Source organism: Haemaphysalis longicornis, unplaced genomic scaffold (genome assembly GCF_048455015.1).
Source record: "Haemaphysalis longicornis isolate Haplotype H1 unplaced genomic scaffold, Haemaphysalis longicornis Haplotype H1 scaffold_37, whole genome shotgun sequence".
Lineage (NCBI taxonomy): Eukaryota > Metazoa > Arthropoda > Arachnida > Ixodida > Ixodidae > Haemaphysalis > Haemaphysalis longicornis.
This window is the reverse complement of record NW_027526355.1, coordinates 3,065,017-3,073,921: the sequence shown is the minus strand read 5'-3', so window position 1 is coordinate 3,073,921 and position 8,905 is coordinate 3,065,017. Positions and strand designations below refer to the sequence as shown.

The 8,905-nt window shown below is 45.9% G+C and overlaps 1 pseudogene; it reads left to right on the top strand.

Moving 5' to 3' along the window:
- The first annotated feature begins 2,683 nt into the window (after positions 1-2,683).
- LOC144178008 (uncharacterized) lies at positions 2,684-4,713 on the top strand (annotated as a pseudogene).
- Positions 4,714-8,905: the final 4,192 nt, after the last annotated feature.

The window sequence follows — 8,905 nt, the reverse complement described above, 5'->3', positions numbered from 1 at the left end:
ACCCTGATAATGACAGCCTTTTCTGCAGCTCTTATGTCTCTGTACCTTGTGGTAGCAGAAATAAAATTGTGATTATTATTAAGTGGCACAGTTTAGGGACACAAAGTATTAGTATTTTCACACTGCTTGTCGTTGTCTAGCATCAAATTTACTGTTTTGCTCTATCCATGCACATTCCTTTTGGTACCACCTGCAGATGAAGGACTGTGAGCCATTGGACCTGCAAGAGTGACACAAGTCACTGACAAGACATGTACCCCAGAAGTGTGCGGGACTGCGACAATATGAAGGTAAATTGGCTCACCTGCTAAGTAGGTATTGGTTGCATCGAACCCTAGATCTAGTGCATGTACCATTTTAATCTTAAAAAGTCGATGAAATATCAGCATTTTTGCTTGTTAATGTAATTTGCAAAGTTGCCGCTCTCCTTGTCTGCATCTGCTGGTAATTATTTCTATTTTGTCTTCATGAACTTTTCTGCAGCTTTAATACATTACTGACAACTTCTACTACGGGTTTTTCGCAGATGAGATATACTTTACCACAGTGCTTTTTGCAACTCTAGAAAACGTCGGTTCAAAAGCAGAGCGCAGATCATCCATACTGCTTTGGCGGTTAGGGACGGTGCACTTCTGGCCATAATTCGGCAAGCCGATTTTAATGGTACTTCTGCTTTCATTTTCTCAGCATAGAACTCTCTATGTGTATGCATGAATAAAACTGTAAAATAAAATTTTCGATTCTGTAGAGGTCTGTGCATGGGCTCACGGCATATTTGGGCTGTTTGGGTTGGATGTGTGAAGTGAGTAGCCCTTGCACACCTTACGGTCAAATTAAAAACTGTGATACTTCCTGCAACAAAAATGTGATGAATGCATTGCACAACAAGTCAATACTGCAAAAAGACATCAGGATGACGTAACATGACAAAGAATAAGGTTATGTACAGTTCAGCGCAAAAATAGACAGTTACTAGAAAAGACACAACACAAGAGAGTTCTTTTGTTGTCTTTTCTAGTCCCCATCTATTTTTGTACAGAACTGTACTTAATAGAATAACAACTAGGTCAGTCAATTACGTCACGAAATCATAAAGCATCAGGATTGCGATGAGACAGGAATACATCCCACGACAGAACATAGGGGTAATGACATGACAGGAATACGACACACGACTGAACATCAGAGTCGCGACGAGGCAGGATAACAACAGAGCACAAGACGACAGTACAACATAAAAAAAACACGACAAAGAGAAATGACAGACAACAGGAATTTCTTTTATCAGTATCTATAAGGATGCATGTCCTCCCGGAGACAAGTGACAAGGGGGTGCCGCAGTTCAGCCAGCTCAGCAATGCATACCTGAAGGGAGGGGAGGGGTATCCACACCAGCAACCAGTGCACTGGTGTCACGCTATACACTTCTGAATCTTCAACCTGGACATCATTGATAACCTGGACAATGCCATCAGAATTACAGCCCTAGTAATGCCACATGCAAATGACCTGATGTGGCAGAGGGAGGAATTCATGGATATCCATGGACAGTGAAAAAAGAGCTGCCCAGGGAAGGGCCAAGAACTTTGGCATGCCTTCGCCAATGGAAAATATGGCGCGCCTACAAGGCAGAAGCCAAGCCACAAGTGTGGCTCTCACTGTCAGACTAGACTTGTAAGGTCTGAGATTTTAATACGAAAAACGATTATCTTTCCTCGCAGCTATTCTTTGTAAGTCACGGTGACTAGGGGAGATGCGGGTCGAAAAATCGATTTTTTTCGGAAATTTTCATTTTTCTGTTTTCACTTGTTTTATCATGATTAGTTCCTCTACCATCTATAAAATAAAAATCAAAGCCTAATTCAAACTGGAAATTAGTTCAAACAGCATTTAAAGAGCCCATGGTGGCAGTTAAAAGACCGAAAGTACGCTCTATTCAAGCGCCGCGCGCCCGAGACAGCGCATCCGCACGCCATTGCGGGCAGCGTGAGGAGACAGGCCAAGCCGTGTTCTCCCAATGACCTTGGTTGCCCGGGCTGCTGCAGAGCAGAAAATAATAAAGAAAAGGATGTTTCTGCTGCTTTTTTCGTGCCGTGCGGCGGGCTTTTAGTCATGTGGTACGAATCGGGGATCGCCATTGGCTGCTCCGCGTTGGCGTGTGGTGAAGCCTACTTGCTGGCTCCATGTCACTTCGAACTGCCCCGCTAAGAAACAGTCGTTGTGCGTTATAACCTGCATTACGACTGGGAAAGTGGCTAACAGAGCCATTCATCGTCCCTCGAAGTACCGCTCTGTGCACAAATTTAAGGGACGCCGGCGCAAATCGACGCCGAAGACTCGCCGAACGGCAAGTGCACCCGCGGCCGCGAGGCCTAGCAACGGCGACGGCGACAACTTGTGCGACTTCGACGCTGCGTTGGAGTACGTGAGTGCCTCCGAAAAGAAGATTGGACTCTTTCAGAATGAAGAAAGAGCACGCGAAGGGGATTCGTGCGTTATTGCTGACATTACAGCACTGAACTTGCTGGTGAGCGGTGCGGTTTGCCCGACGTGTCGGCGATCGGAAGTTCGAGTTCGCGAACCGGCTGAGAAGCGCAAAGGACTCGCGTCGTATCTAGAGCTCCGATGTGAAAACACTGCGTGCTCAGAAAGTGTTCTTTCCGCGTCGTACACGTCACGGCGAGTTGCGTCGGACGGAAATGCAAGCACAAGTGCGGAGAACAGACCGAGCGCAAGCAGAGCGTACGACGGCGGGAGCTCGCGTGAGTCTTTCGCCATAAATGTGAAAGCTGTTGTGGCAGCACGCTCTGTGGGGATGGGCTATGACCAGCTGGTCCGCTTTTCTGCGATAGCTGGGCTGCCGAAGCCCATGCATCATAAGTCATTTGCTGCGATCAGTAGGAAGATGCACGGCGCAGCAATGAGTGCCGTCTCAAAAAATCTTGAGACATCTAGGCAGTTCACGAGAAGTGAAGTCGGGGAGGACAACGTTGCCGTGATGTACGATGGTACGTGGCAGAAACGGGGCCACAAGAGCCACAATGGTATTGGCACGGTTGTGTCGCTTGACACTGGGCTTTGCTTGGACTTTGAAGTCCTGTCAAACTTCTGTCTAGCCTGCAGTCGGCACAAGGTCCTTCCAGATGAGGAAGAGGAAGTTTGGCAAGCTTTCCATGCTCCTGTGTGTGAGAGAAATGTTGACTGCTCGGCGCATGCAATGGAAGCAGAAGCAGCATTGCAGATATGGCAGGAGCCAGGAATATGCTACGCCATTGCTTTTTGGGGTGTTCCTCAGTGATGGCGACTCGAAAGCCTATAATGCAGTTGTAGATGCCGATGTGTACGATGGTGCTGTTCAGATAATGAAGGAAGATTGTACCAATCATGTGGCAAAGCGCCTTGGCACCAACATACGCAAGGTGAAGGAGCCGCTGCCTAGAGGTGAAAAACTGAAGGATCCTGTGATCCACAAGTTACAAACCTATTACCAAGTTGCCATCACAAGCAACAGGGGCAGCGTTCAAGGCATGCACCAGGCCATTTGGGCTTCCTATTTTCATTCTTATTCTACCGATGGTGCGAGCAGTCACAAGTACTGCCCAGCAGGCGCAACATCCTGGTGCAAGCACAGGCGTGCTGAAGCCTTGGGTGAACCGGCACCTGCCCACAAACCACTGTTCACCAAGGCACAGGGGAAGGCAGTCCTGCCTATCTACAATAGGTTGACTGACAAGGAGCTGCTCACACGCTGTGTTCAGGGCAAAACACAAAACGCAGCTGAGTCATTGAACAGTAAGATATGGCTCCTCTGCCCGAAGACACGATTTGCCTCCCGGTTTGTTGTGGAGATGGCCGCTGCCTTGGCAGTTTTGTGGTTCAATCAAGGGCACTCCAGCTTTGAACGTGTCCTGGAGGAGCTGGGCGTGCTTCCAACTGAAGATCTGGTTGTGCTTGGCGCTTCGCAAGACAACACACGGCAGAAAAAAATGTCTACCAAACAGACTGCGGAAGCGAGGGCACATCGGCGTACGATGAAGAAGAAGTCTCGAGACGCGGAGTCTGCTCGGAAGAGCTGTGAGGGACAAACCTATAGAGCAGGCTGCTTCTAGTTGCAGTGGCTGCTGGGTGGACATTTGGTTGCATTTATGTGCAAGTTTTATCACAGCTTGGGCACTGCTTTGTAAATAAACTTTCAATTTTACTTTCAAATGCGTTTTTCTCAGAACGTAATTTTTAGGAACTTTTTGAGTTTGCCCCCCTTGTTTTTGGCACTTCTAATGCTCGTATCTGAATGAAATTTTGCCCACATATTCTCTAAAGCATGAGGAGTGCCGTTATCTATATGAAACTTTGATACCACTTACTTTTTTATTACAAAAAAATAATTAACTCATACTGACCTTCTTACAATTTAGACTTCCTAGATTTAAATTTTTTACCTATTTTATCGTGCTTTATATGTACATTGAAGTTAGTTTTCGGCATTCTACTGTGTATGAGGAATACTATGAGCCATCAGTGAACTAAATGCACGGAAGTTTAGTTGGAGAAAAAGTGGGGGCAAAAATGCTTATATTTTACGCATTGTCATGATGCAACATAAGAACTATGCAACTCACAACAAAAGTAATTACATATTTGAAATCTGCACAAAAAACTATGTCAGCAGCCTGAATTTCATTCTTCTACCGTGAATATTAAAAAAAAAGTGTCTTCGAGTAGCATCTCCCCTTAAAATTAAAATTAGGGACTGATAATTAGAATTAACGGCTGTTGCAAGCAAGGGAGGGAGCAACACGATGTCCTTTCACCTGCCATAAAAGTTTTTGAATAATGAGAGGGGACCCCTGAACATTACACCGTTAATCCTCAATCTTTCCGTTAACCCAACCTTCAGTATACAGTGACAGTGCACACTGCGTGACTGCAGCACATTTGTGTACCACCCTTGTAGCTTTTCGCAGCATGCACAATGTCATTGCCTTCACACGTGGTCACGAAGACAGTGTGATCGTGTCAGTATCGCCGATTCAGCGCTACATGTCGACCAGTTCACTCTATTTTGCAAAGGAAAACGAAATGTACTACAGGTCAGCACACGTAGAGATGACTTTTTCAGACGACTATTCTTGGGACGTTTACCTGGATGGAAAGTTTTGTTCTACAGCATGTAGGTGAACGATGCATCCCCCTCCCATATCTTGCATTTCCTTGTGTATTTTATTTTAGTGTCAGTGCCCTGTTTATATTTCGGACCTCTATTTCCACTTACGTCGAGCTGGCGAACGTGCTCCCACGGTCGTCTCGTTGCTCGCCGTCCCGTGTACCGTGTTTATGACCAACCGAGCACCACCAAGACATCCTACACCGGCAACTCAAGTGGTCTGGCTCCGGGGCGCGAGACGGACTGCGCAATAGTGGGCCATTACAAGCACAGCGCCAAAGCCACAGCAAGTCTCCAGGATTGTCAGCGCCAGCTGGAACTACCCACACTCAAGCTTATTCAAGATGTAGAGACCAGGTGGAACAGCGAGCATGATATGCTGTCCCACCTCCTGCAGCTCAAAGCAGCTATCTGTCTGGAGCTTGTGACATCAGACACCACGATTGCCAGCCTGACACCACAGGAGTGGAGGACTGTAGAGGGACTCGTGAAGCCCCTTGCACCAGTGGCGTCGGAAACCAAGGACCTCAGCTGGCAAAAGTATCCCACTTTGTCTGCAGTTATCCCGTTCCTGTATGGAACCGAAATGGTACTCAAAGACTGCATAGGAGCAGATGAGGTCACATCACTGTTCGTAAAAAAACATGCTTAAAGCCATGAAAACGAGATTTGTTGGCTACCGCGAGCAAAAGGAGTATGTCATGGGCACAGCTTGTGACCCAAGATTCAAGAACATTTTTTTCAGAGAAGCTTCCCAAGAGATGGTGCTTATGGAGTTTGCACAGAGTGAGCTGGAGAGGTCAGCACCAGCACCACCAGCACCTTGCGATCGCCCAGGTCCCTCACCACCTGTGCAGTCAACAACCGAGCGCACCACTGGCATATGGGACCAGATTGAAAAGCTGGCCATGTCTGGACAGAAGCAGCTTCATGCGTTCAGTGGGATCGAAGAGTTTCGGCAGTACCTTCGCGAACCAACCTGCGGCAGGAATGACGATCCGATGGCCTATTGGCAAACAAGTGGGAAGAAGAAGTACCCAAGCGTTGGCACCCTGGCCATGAAATACTTGGGCATTCTTGCCACGCAAGTTCCAAGCGAGAAGCCGTTCTCTACAGCTCGGAATATTGTCAGAGCTCAGCGAGAGAGGCTGGCCCCAGAGCACATGCAGCAGCTCCTTTTTCTCCATAAGAACTTGTGAGCAGCGGCACAAATAAACATGCATGACTACCAGATATTTGCCCTCTTATTCCATACGGTGCAGTGACCACACTGGTGTGGGCTCTCAGTCATTGCTCCCACATGGTTGAGCGTATTCAAGTATATTCAAGCATATTTAAAAGGAAATTTGGAAATATTCGACATTCGAGTTTTTTTACTAATTCGATTCGATATTCGATTCGAGAGCTACTATTTGGCATTCGCACACCCCTACTAAAATGTAATTCTGGTAAACTTGTTACTTGACCTTTTGTGTTTAGGGAGTAATGTAACAGGAAATTCGGAGAACTGAAGCTGCAAAGAGGGGCAAATTCTATGAAATTCTTCATCCTGAAAGCAAAGATATATTTAATGAAACAAAAGTCTTGGGAAAGCACAACCGCATTCAGGAACCACGGAAAACAAATATTCTTGGAGCTGGAGACAAAGCTGCAACAGATGTGGACAGGAATTAATGTATTGGAAGATTCATTCTTTGAGAAGCTTAAACAGTCACAAATATCATGTTCATATTGTCATAAAATTTTTCTGTGGCTTCCGCCTCCACATCATGGTGGAGCAGAGCAGAGGATTTAGGGAAAAATCAGGCGGCACTCACCCTGACATAACGCCTCCTGAGTAACTGTGTTGCGTACGTAAAACATTCTTTCTTGGCCCATGTGATTCAATGAACCGGGCATTTCTCTAAAACAAGAGCTAACGAGTTGCAAGATTCATCGTTTGAGAAGCTTAAACAGTCACAAGTACCATGTTCATATTGTCATAAAATTTTTTTGTGGCTTCCACCTCCCCATCATGGTGGTTAAGAGCAGAGGATTTAGGGAAACATCGGGGGGCACTCACCCTTACATAACGCCACCTAAGCAACTGTGTTGCGTACGTAAAACATTCTTTCTTGGCCCATGTGATTCAATGAACCGGGCATTTCTCTAAAACAAGAGCTAACGAGTTGCAAGATTCATCGTTTGAGAAGCTTAAACAGTCACAAGTACCATGTTCATATTGTCATAAAATTTTTTTGTGGCTTCCACCTCGCCATCATGGTGGTTAAGAGCAGAGGATTTAGGGAAACATCGGGGGGCACTCACCCTGACATACCGCCCCCTAAGCAACGGTGTTGCGTACGTGAAACATTCTTTCTTGGCCCATGTGATTCAATGAACCGGGCATTTCTCTATAACAAGAGCTAACGAGTTGCAAGATTCATCGTTTGAGAAGCTTAAACAGTCACAAGTACCATGTTCATATTGTCATAAAATTTTTTTGTGGCTTCCACCTCCCCATCATGGTGGTTAAGAGCAGAGGATTTAGGGAAACATCGGGGGGCACCCACCCTGACAAAACGCCCCCTAAGCAACGGTGTTGCGTACGTGAAACATTCTTTCTTGGCCGATGTGATTCAATGAACCGGGCATTTCTCTAAAACAAGAGCTAACGAGTTGCAAGATTCATTATTTGAGAAGCTTAAATAGTAACAAGTACCATGTTCCTATTGGCATAACATTTTTTTGTGGCTTCCGCCTCCCCATCATGGTGGTTAAGAGCAGAGGATTTAGGGAAACATCGGGGGGCACTCACCCTTACATAACGCCACCTAAGCAACTGTGTTGCGTACGTGAAACATTCTTTCTTAGCCCATGTGATTCAATGAACCGGGCATTTCTCTAAAACAAGAGCTAACGAGTTGCAAGATTCATCGTTTGAGAAGCTTAAACAGTCACAAGTACCATGTTCATATTGTCATAAAATTTTTTTGTGGCTTCCACCTCCCCATCAAGGTGTTTAAGAGCAGAGGATTTAGGGAAACATCGGGGGGGCACTCACCCTGACAAAACGCCCCCTAAGCAACGGTGTTGCGTACGTGAAACATTCTTTCTTGCCCAATGTGATTCAATGAACCGGCATTTCTCTAAAAAAGAGCTAACGAGTTGCAAGATTCATTATTTGAGAAGCTTAAATAGTAACAAGTACCATGTTCCTATTGGCATAACATTTTTTTGTGGCTTCCGCTTCCCCATCATGGTGGTTAAAAGCAGAGGATTTAGGGAAACATCGGGCGGCACTCACCCTGACATAACACCCACTAAGCAACTGTGTTGCGTACGTGAAACATTCTTTCTTAGCCCATGTGATTCAATGAACCGGGCATTTCTCTATAACAAGAGCTAACGAGTTGCAAGATTCATCGTTTGAGAAGCTTAAACAGTCACAAGTACCATGTTCATATTGTCATAAAATTTTTTTGTGGCTTCCACCTCCCCATCATGGTGGTTAAGAGCAGAGGATTTAGGGAAACATCGGGGGGCACCCACCCTGACAAAACGCCCCCTAAGCAACGGTGTTGCGTACGTGAAACATTCTTTCTTGCCCAATGTGATTCAATGAACCGGCATTTCTCTAAAAAAGAGCTAACGAGTTGCAAGATTCATTATTTGAGAAGCTTAAATAGTAACAAGTACCATGTTCCTATTGGCATAACATTTTTTTGTGGCTTCCGCCTCCCCATCATGGTGGTTAAGAGC